Raw genomic sequence first — 11,845 nt, forward strand, 5'->3', positions numbered from 1 at the left:
ATGGGTCTGAAACTTCTTCTATCTTTCCTGACATCTGGCTGTGATTTATTGTGTACAATTTCACATAGAATATGTTTTGTGTTACATTTTATCAACTAATACAAAGTAGGGAATCCAACACTGTCTACCTTGCAAAAGTTCAAGCTTACTGAACATCTGAAAAGAGCTTTATTCATGAAAACAACATGAATAGGTAAATATGATGCATTATTTTAATTGCCATTGCTATGTTGTTACCTATCATTTCCTTCCCCTACAGTTAGTGTCTCTTTTTAATAGCAGTTAACCTGAAATGCAAAATGGGCACAGAGGTAGGACTTGAATACACAGACACTATTCATAGCATGCTAATGAACCCAAAAACTGGATTTACGAAACATATATTCCAATATAAAAACAAATTAATATTGTTTGTCTAGTGGTGAAGCATCAGTTATTAGCCAGCCACCAAAAGTCATTTAGAACTGGATGACATAAATAGTTTACATGCATTCTTCCTTTTCACTTTGTTGTAATTTGCATTAGCACATTTTGGTATCATTTTACACAGAACCACAGAATCACAGAATGGCCTGGGTTGGAAAGGACCTCAAGGATCATGAATCTCCACAGGTAGGGCCACCAACCTCCCCATTTAATACTAGGCCAGGCTGCCCATTTGGCCTTGAACACCTCTAGGGATGGGGCATCCGCAACCTCTCTGGGCAGCCTGTTCCAGCACCTCACCACTCTCATACTAAAGAACATTACCTAAAAGCATGGCCGTAACAGCTCTACATGTGAAAACATCATTCTTTCCTTTTCCCAAAGACATCTCTCTAGTAGGCAATAGGGTTCCAAGACGGCAGAATTAAAGTAGGTTGAATGGAGCGTTTCTCCACCTTCTTCTTTTCAAACCAAGGCCTGTGCTATGCCACAGTCTAGGAGGAGGCATCAACAGTGCCATTATGATGGCTTTGAAAACTAATCTGATGCCATAGACATTTTAGAGGAAATATGAGTTCCTTCTGCTAAGCATAGCAAATTTATGTAATAATTCTCACCATGAACTAAAGACAAAATGCATCGGAAATTTAATTTGGTACTTCTCAGTATTCCCTGCTGGCAAAAATCTTGTTCAAAAGCAACATAACTGTAATTGACATGAATAACTGGAGTAGAATCCACAGCACAAGGACTTTATTTTTAAGTACAGAGCTTTAATATCACGCTAGAAGCCAAATGAGAAAATGCAATTGTTTTATTTAACTAAAGTTCATATGAAAACTGCAAGATAACTGGCATTCAGATGCCTGAAGTAGCTGTTAGCACCAGTTTAGGTTGCTTCAGAAAACAGCAGGTCAAAGAAATGACCAGGGAACTCAAACAGAGCCTGGACACATACTGATCCTGTGTGAGCTTTACTGTGTAGTTTTTCTTTCTTTTGCTATTTTTTTTTCCATGTACAGAATTTCATTAAAAAAAAAAAAAAAAAAAAAAAAAAAAGAGTAAGTAAAATAGGCAATAAATAAATAAATAAATAATCTGCCTTTTAATTTGCCTTACCACACAAACTTTTCCTTCATAACTAAACATACTCACAACATTGTTAAGACTTCAACTTTCTCCCTTCAGGTACTACCCCTCAGAGAAACCTCACCATCAGCAGCGCTGCATCTCACCTCTCATCCCATTTCCACTACAATTTCTCACTTCCTCTCCTCCAAACAACTAAATCCCTAGTTGGAGTACTATCAGCTCATGTGGACACACATAGGGAAGGACAAATAGTCCTTGATGAAGTAAGGCTGCATAGGAACTTTGTAGCACAAGATGCCACTACATGCCAGAGGCATGTGCTAGGGTGGCAAAGAGCTTCCTCCTACATCACTGCTGCCAGCAGTGGGAAATGGTAATGCACAACTTCATGAACTGCCAGAAACAGCAAGAGTTGTAAATATCTGTCCATAGGGAAGATGCCTTATATCAAGTTGACAGAGACTTAAGTTCAATTTCATCTGTATTATTTTCCACAAAACTGGAAGGAAAAATACCTAGTTTGTGGAGTCCAAAAAACTCCAAAGCCTTATAAACAAAACCCTATGAAGCCCCAATGTAGCATATTTGTCAAAGACTCCAGGTTCCTCTGCAATTGAAATCCTTGCCAAGTTGTCTAAGGAAACACTGAACCCACAGATATGTGTATCCTTCTGGCAGAGAGAGACAAGCTGTTTCCTGAAGTGCCTTTGCTATTAATTATAAGCAAGTGGAAAACTGTGTTGAACAGAATGATGCCTCGTTTCACACCTCACAAACACACTGAATCTGATGTAATATGTGAGACTACAGCAAATTACATCATTGTATTATACATGATAGATCAGCAAGGGCACATACACTCATGAAATTATCATATATATATATTATATATGAAAGTATCTCCTATAACTTATATATAGTACCTATTAAATATTAAGTATTTCTTCAGAAGGAAAGAAAATCCCACTTGTCAATAATTATTCAAGATGAATCCTCCATTTTTCTTGCAAGTATTTCACTTGGTCATTAAAAGGATGAGGAGAAAAAAACTGTCTATCTGGACTTGTTTTTGAAAACAACATGTTCCACTAAAAATAGCTTCTTCTTCATAAGGTGTCAAGCTTTTCCTTTTCCATTAGATTGTGTTAATATTTCCAGTTCAACCTTCAATTTAAATTTTACTATTCAATTAATTTTACTATTCAATTTAAATGTTACTAGCAAGTGGACTCATTTTTGATGTTTTGATTATTATAAGGATTATTATATGAGGAAGTATTACTTTTCAGAAAGGGTGGTCAGGCACTGGAATGGACTGCCCAGGGAGGTGGTGGAATCACCGACCCTGGGGGTGTTCAAGGAAAGACTGGATGTTGCGTTGAGGGACATGGTTTAGTAGGAGCTATTGGGAATAGGTGAACGGTTGGACTGGGTGATCTTTTAGGTCTTTTCCAACCTTAGTGATTCTATGATTCTATGATTCTATGATTCTATGATTCTATAATGAAACTTCCATTTATATCAGTGGAAATTACAGATTAGGTGCCATGAAGGGAAAGTATTTCTAGAAATCTATATGACAGGCCCTAAACAGAACAAAAAGCAGAATATAAGCAAATGGTACTGGTATATAAAAGCAATAAGAAGAGGAAAAAATTACAAGAGAAAGAAAGAAATGAGACATTTGGTGTGGAAAGAGCTGCAGAACAGGGAGAGTAAAGGTAGAGAGAGTTCTAAACAGTTTAAATGATGAGTTGGAACAAGATCAGAAAAAGAGAGTAAATAAGAAATGACACCACTAAAGCCATGAAAAGAGCACCAAAACAGTAACAGAAAAGAGAGAAATGGTTAATGAGAGTTAAACACTGAAACAGAACATGTTAGGAAAACATGAGGTGTGTAATGAGGTGAGAACTGAAGCCCAGCTGAGATGCACTGTAGCAAATGGCTTCTCCCAACAACATTGAGGCACAGGAATTAATTCAGTCTTACAGTTGATTTCTCAATCAACCTCTGCTTGGAAGAAAAAAAAAATAAAGGAAAAATCAAAAAAAGGGTGGAGGCGGGTCAAAATATCTATGCTGAGCACCTGTGAGAGCTAAACAGAAATCACACTATATCTACAGTTTAAAAAGACCTGAGTTGAGCATCAGCCTCCATTCCAAATCCCTCACTGCCTCCTGATCTAATTTTACAGTCACAACCGTCTTTCCTTTCCTGCTCCAATAGGAACAAGCCGTCTTTTCAACAAGACCATCCAGAACAAAATAGGCAATTTCAGATGAAGTTCTGCCAGTGAGCAGCAATGCTTATTTTTCTTAACCCTAACAAAGTAAACATATGCAGCATATTCTAGGATCACATATGCCTTTTGCAGGTGGCTTTCTTCCTGTTAATAACTATTACTCAAAATCCCTTCCCTTCATCTGTTCTTCCCAAAGCGACTGGCAAGGTCCCAGCTTTTACAAACAAGTCTTTTATTCTTAGTATATACGAGTGTAATTTCCAAATTTTGTCACATGATTTAACCCATCCATATCTTCCAGCTTTTCCAGTAAAGTATGCCAAACATCATCTGTTTTGACAACGTGGTTAATCTAAAACACTGCATGTATAGCAATGCTTTGCGTCTTGCCATTTCTTATGACAGAGCATGGCCTCTATAGTGAGTTTGCATGGCTTAAGACTGAGCCCTGTTCTGTCTGAGTTTTCTTAGACCTGTCTACATATTTGTCACATTTAGTTTTGCTGCAGCAGCAATTTTTCTAATTGACCATCTGGCTATGGCTAATTTGATTTACTTTTGTTTATCTTTGTGTGGAGCCACCCAGGTTTTATGATTTATCTATTATAATAACTCACTATAGAAAAATACAAAACTAGTGTCTTGGGAAAGGTTTTGAGAATAGGAGATAGAATATAGTGTTAAGTACATGCATGGGAGACACCAGCCTGAAGGCACAGCAACAACAAAAAACACCTATGGTCAGATAACGAAATGCAGACATAGAGCTGGATGAAAGCAGGGGTAAGAAAGATAACAAAGAAATAGTTTATAATAATAATGTATGCAAAAAGGACTGTGTATATGGTAAATCCATATGTAACCAGGAACTGTAGACCAATGAAGAAACAGAAAGGTACAAAAGCAGTCAGCAAGCATTAAAATTGACTCCTAGTTGATCCTAAAGTGTGGAAAAAGAAACTATCAGCATGGACATCATGTACTCCAGACGCTGACAAACCACTATGGCACCCCCATTATCAACATTATAACAAAACCATTGACCTTAGAGCTCAGAGGAGCTGTAGGTGAATCAGCATAACATCAGGAAAAACAATAGAATCCTTTTTTTTCTGATTGAATTAATAATTTTTCATCAAGTCCTACAATAAATACTTTAATAAATCACAGTTTGATTAGTCCCAGATTAGTCATATCTAGAAAATCAGATAAGTGAGCTAGAAGGGAAACAGTCTCCCTTCTGTAAACACATGCTGTGTTTAATGAAACTTAATGTTTACCTCCATTTCTTAAATTAATTTCATATTCAAATGTGTTCTATTTTGCAGTCCCCTGAGGGTAGTTACCTGAATCTATTTCCTTTCCCTTTCCTAAATGTAAATATTACATTTGCTCTGCTCCAATTGTTCAACAGCAAGAAATATTTGGTGCATGTTTTAACAAACCTTCTTAATGAACTCAGAATGTCAAGTGTCATTTTTGCAGTAATCTGAGATGCAAATACAGTTTCACTGTTAAAAAGAAGTTGAAAGCACTCATTTCTTAGGAGTTTGACATCTCTAGCAGCAGCAGAGACTTCTGCTTCCCCAGGTCTCTTTCTCATTCATCACACAGCATATGCCCCTACATCCTAGTGATCTTCCACATAGAAAATTGAGGTAAACACACACCTTTGGAAACAGACCTTTATGAACTGTAAACCCCAGTGATCTCCTTCCCCTCACACACTCCTGCACATATTTCCTCCATTGTCTTTATTTGCAACACTATAAAAAAAAATCTAAATTTTCTTATATTTTCATTTATATTTAAGTCAGCTTGATTTTTGTTGATTCTCACTGGACTGCAACTTCTCGATTTCCAAAACCGTACTTTCTTGAGCAAGAAAAATGTAATTTAAAATTCCATTTATGCTCCAGATAGCACTTATGGGGCTGATTAACATATAGGTTTGGAATTACTCTCTCATTGCATTTTTCTCCTTCATTTTTCATTAAAAAATTTTCTTTGGGTCAACACAACTCACATTTCTTAAAAATGACTTTTAAAATTGAAAATCTTAATCATACTTGTAAAGTTTATGACCCTATTTTATATAAACTAAATGATCTTGTTAACACTTGACACTAATGGTTATTTTTCAGGATGATCTTTAAGGTAATCAAGTTTCAATAGTTCTATGGTAACCAGTGAAGAAATCCACAAATGCTTAGCCCCTATTATTATTAGCACCATTTGCCCTCTACATTTAGAAAGAAAACCTTTCTATAATGAGAATTATAGTTATCTTCTATAATGAAAATATTTCATGCTATTTTATTTTTCTTATGCATAACACTAAACTAAACTAAAAAAAAACCTAGCTAAATCCACATCCATCTTTGTGCTGACATAAAATCGTAGACATTTTTCCACTCCTCCAAAGTAGGTCAGAATCATGAACTTCAACCCTATGCATAACAGCCTACCAGCCTTTAATAAAATACCTAGTGATATTTGCACATACTACAGTTCCTTAGATTTTCTCTTATTAATTGTGCAGGCTACTTGAATCCAGCATTTCTCATTGTTCTCATTCCAACATCTTTCAGGTACTAGCTTTTCTTTACACATCAACTGTGACTACTGCAGTTATCAATAGAATTGTTTGTTTGCTTGTTGTGGCTATCCTGTGACTGTATTACACTTTCTTTAACTGATGTAATATCTTTGTTAACTTTATGTTTCCTTTCTGAATAGGAAACATAAGTGGACATGGAAAGTGGACATGAAAATTGGACAAATTTCTCTGTATTCTTCCACAAGGGTAAAAATTCAGAGGCCTTCCTTGTGGCAGAAGACTTGAGCCAACTTGCTGCTCTTCTTCATTTGGTTGCACCTTCATGGATCTAAGAAATGTTGTGTAGAGTTCAAACAGATATATATTTTATATTTAAATAAAAGTCAACTTTGAAGAAGAAAGAAGTACTTGTAATTACATCAGCTGAATGGTCTATCAAATTGCACTATCTCTGCTGTTTGCAAGCCTTCTCATTTCTAACCATGGTTGTGTTTTAGAATGATCTTATTAAAGAAAACCTATTAGAATAATCATGATATTTTGGGACCAGTACCAGAAATACCAAATAGAAGTGGCCAGTAGTCTCAGTATGTGCACTAACAAAGTTTCAGCTAACAGGCATTTCTCAGCTTTTCTTCTTCCTCTCCTCTTCATTGCCAAGATGAAGAGAAGGGCCACTCCAGATGGAGGTGCCTCCAGCACTGCTCTCCCCTCTGTGAGGAAGGGGGAAGCTGCTAAACAGCAGAAGGTAGGAAAGATGAATTGCTTCAAAGGAGAGCCAGTACTGGAAGCAGCTATGAAGTAGCAACTTGTTCAAGCAGTATAGTAGTGAATAAAAAAATAATAGGAATCAGACAGGGAGAAGCAGAAAAATTTACAAAAACTAAAATTGCATTTGGTCAACTTTTTTTTTTTTTTTTAAATTAATATTTACCCTCAGCTACAGGACAGGGCAGCCATAATAACAAGCCACAATCAAGAAGTTTTGCTAAAAATGAAAAAATAATCATAGCATGACCCTGACGATAAGACTAAGTCAAACATTTCACTTCAAAAATTGAAGTGTGCAGTATGGGGACTAAATGTTTCAATATGTAATCAACTTTATGTTCTCTTTCCAGCATAGACATCATTACAGGACACACACGTTCACACACACACTCAAAAAAAAAAAAAAAAAAAAAAAAAAAAAAAAGGAGCATTAAATACAGTGGGGGATATGTCAACGCTATAAAAATGAGCAGGGAAGTAAAAGCAGTGTGATGGAAGAAAACAATTAAAATGTAAACAAAGAAAAAGTTGAAAACAATGATAAATTAGCATGCCCCATCTAGCTTTGTTCAATTAAATGAGCAAAAGTAATTAGTTAACTTGTGGATAACAGTTCCCCTAGCTGTTGATATTTGCATAGATGATTGCATGCTTGTCTCTTGCATCAGGCTAGGACAAACACACTCTGTGGATATTTCATATTTCTATTTCCCTGAACATAAATTAATAGTTCAAACTGATAATGGATATCCCTGGGAATTCTGTGTTTTAGTGCAGACCATAATTTAGAACAATTCAAGACTCAGGAAAAGAATTTGGCAAAATAATACAGGCTGAACTTTTTTTCCAGTGAAAATGTTTTGTCAGAATTGAGATGTTTCATGGGAGAACATCAATTTCAATGAGATAAGACAACAGGTTTTGGAAAGTGTTTTTATAAATTATAATAAATTTATTTTTGTTCTTATGAACTTACTAATAAACTATATTCCCTACCATAAAAATATAATGTTACAACATCAGACCTAGAAATCTGAACCTGCACCTGAGCTTATGGTTATCCAGCCCTTTCTGCCAGAGAGCATCAAGAACAATGCCATTCCTGCATTGCAAGTTTTAAACAAAATATCACCAGCCCAGGACACTGTAACCCATATCTGATCAAGAAGATGGATTCAATTGCCATAGAAGATGTCCTTTTTTTCTTTTTTTTTTTGGGGGGGGGGAAAGTTTTGCACTCAAGCAGCAGTGAACACAAATACAATGGCAATAAATAATTTCTTCCTGAGAGGCAAAGTATAATAAGAAAAGATATAGTGTTAAACAAAAACAAAAGGAAGTATGTTGGTTAAAAGGCTCAGGAAATGAAAATAAAGGAGGGATGCCTACAACTTTCAAAAAATTTTGTTTCTTTCTCTTCAAATTTCCAGCAGGAGTTTTTACAGGAGCAGTTTCATTTTCAGAAAGCCTAGAGAGTGTACTTGTTTTCATGAAATAATAATAATAAAATTATTTTTAAAAAAAAAGAAGTATTTTCAGTATCATAAGATGATGTTAAGAAATTACCAATGTAAGTGTGCAAAAACCATGCTGTCCTGTCAAGGTAAATACTACATTTATTAACTGTAAAAGGGCAGTGGATATTTATATGTCCCAAACTAGTGAATAGAGTTCATTTGTCTAGAACTGGCCTCCCCTCTTAGAAGCTGCAATGAAACACTAAATGAACTTCACTGTAGGTAGCAATTTTCTCCTTCTTTCCTTGACCTTTTTATACTCTCATCCACAATGTACGTATTTACCTCTTCTGGTTTGCTCATAGTGGGTCTGAATGAGTTCGGGCTCTCAAGTGATAACTAACACTGACTTCTGCAACTGTCTTATCATCTTTCCCCTCCCAGAGCTCTAGCTGAGTGGTTTAAAAAAAACAAAACACTACTGAAATTTCAGTTCATAAGACCACATTCCTGGATTCTAACTGAAAGGCCTCTTTTAAGTCACTTCTGTTACTGTGATTCTTTTTTTATTCTATCACAGTACTCACAATTTCTTTGTCATTCTCTATGAAATCACACCAAATTTCTTTACATTTTCATTTTTTCCAAGACTAGATATGAGATTGAACTATCCTGGATTTTATGAGACAACAACACACAGGGAAGACCAGAGAAGACCCACATACATTCTCTAAAACTACTTTTTGGCTCAGTAGAGGAAGGCCAAGCTTCTGAATCAACTCCCGTGTGCATCATCTTTATCCAATCGTTTCTCCTGAAGAAACCATGTGTTGTAGTCACAAGTTGACCCAGTCTCATCTATCAGTAAATCCTATACTCTCTTTCAACCCCTGATTCGTGGTTTCTCCAGTGTGCAACAAATGCAGAAACTTGATAATGGCAGAAGGACAAAATGTCTATCCGGAAAAAAGCAAGTTCTTATTACAGTTATTCTTCCTGCCTGCCTTTTCACCCATCAGCTAGTTTCTTTGCTTCAGCTAGTGCTCTTCTGGTTTCCTCAGACTGTTAAGACACAGAAGGTATTTCTCACAGTTTTGCAGTACCTCTCACAAAAGTGCCTAGATTGCCACTGCTCCAGGATCAGAAAACAGGAAAAAAAATGTAATACAGAATCTTTTGCTATAAGACAATTAACACCTATTTGGACAGCTAATGTGTTTTTACCTACCAAAGATATATTTGAGTATCTTCTGAAAATATTAGAGAAAGGGATAGCATATTTCCATCCATTTGACAAAGATATGACAGAGAAGAGTCTTTCACTGTCTCTGTCTGGACAAGTTTTCTTCACTATTCTAAATCTACTTATTGAAGCAGAATAAACTTAGGAGGATTAATTTTCTTAACAGCAGTATTTGTAACAGTACCCCATGGATATCATAGGCAGAAAAAAACAGGAGTGAACAATGAACTATATATAAAAATTTAAATAAAAAATAATTTATAATTTAAATAAATTTAAATAATAATAATAAATAATTTAAATAAATTTAAATAAAAAATAATTTAAAATTTAAATAAAAAATTTAAATAAAAAATTACAAAAATAACTATTTTTGTAATTAGGTCCAAAGACAATTACTTCTATTATGAGAGAAGAAAAATGGGGTGCAGATACACACTAATGTTATCATAGTCCCAGAGGTCACACCATTATTTATGAATATATCACAATTTGAGAACTATAATATGAATTTCTTAAGAAATAGCTGCACCATACAAGACAGACTGATGTTTCCACTGTATCCTCATTTTCTTTTTCTCCTTCTACCCCAATGAGAGTATTTTCAGCTTGATGGCAATAAGCAAATTACAGCATCTGTTACTGCCCTCACTTCTCTGTCTATGAAATAAGGATAATAACACTTTCTTTTTTCAAATAATACCAATAATCCCATAATGAAAACAATTATGTAAAGGAGGAATTATTTTATTACCCAGCATCAGCTGCAGTTTGCTCTTGTCTTCTGGATTTTGTCTCTCTGCAGTTCCAGCAGGGTGACCAGGCTGCCCCATACAGAGGAGAATGGCAGCAGTACTGAACAGCTCCACTGCCTCAGTGTGTTGTTGCAGGAAAGCTGTAAGATACCCTTTATCTTTGACAGTTACGATTCTCCAAAGGTACTTATATATTGTCAAATACTTGAGTGTATTTGAGTTTTGCTTTGCTTGAGATGACTGTTAGGTTGAGGGCATTTTTTTCCTCTCTTTCCAGTCAGATTCAGGGAAATAGTCTTTATTGCTTACATATATAGCTATATAGAGACACATATGTTAAAATATATTATGGATATGCCATTACATGCAGATGGTAGAAGACAGACTTATAGTGTACCTTCCATGAGAAATGAAACTTTAGAGCAACCTCTTAGTCTTTTAGACTGTTGGGGACTTTTGTACACTCCTTAAAATCTTCCATTTTGGAAGTCAATGCAGAACTGCATACTCCCACCAAAATAACTGGCTGCAGAATTAATCAGCTTTTTTCAGTATCTGTTTTCATCTGGCTGATGTGAGAGTGATAGAGGTGAGATGAAAGGATTTTCATGACTGATAGATTTTCTCTGTCATTAATCAGTTGCAAAGCATTAGTAAAAAATCCATAAGGAAAATCCATTTGATTAAAAATATTATCATCAGACACCCTTCTGTATGGTGATATTCACCACTTCTACCTGCTCTTTTGATTATCCTCTCAAGTCTCGTTTTTTCTAATCCCAGGTAATGCATTCCCTTCCCTTCACTCCTTGATCCCTAAATATCGATTCTGAAGAGAATCTCCTCATAAGCCACTAACATTACAGCTGCTTCAGGTCACAAAGCTCTCTTAAGTCCACTGAAAAACTCGCATTTTAAACAGGAATAATAATAATAATAATAATAATAATAATAGTAATAATAATAATAATAATAATAATAAGTTTTCTGAACTTGAAAACATCATTCAACCACTGGAAGGTGCAAGTCCTTAAGAGAAGCCATGTTGTTCTAAAACCAGCTTTCCTCAGAGTCGTCTTTCCAAACCACAATGGCTACTTATTAATTTATTTATTATTTTAAATAAAGTCCATGTTCTATGAAGACATGTGGAGATAACTGTACTTGTGACATACTGTATTATCACAGCATCGCAGAACAAGCACAGTAGATGCCAGGAAAACAAGTAGAATGAAGTTGGCATTTTTAAACTTGGAAAGGAGTCTACAGCCCTGGAGGAGGCTGAAGTACTGCTGG

Source organism: Tetrao urogallus, assembly GCF_951394365.1.
Source record: "Tetrao urogallus genome assembly, chromosome: 1".
NCBI classification, from domain to species: domain Eukaryota; kingdom Metazoa; phylum Chordata; class Aves; order Galliformes; family Phasianidae; genus Tetrao; species Tetrao urogallus.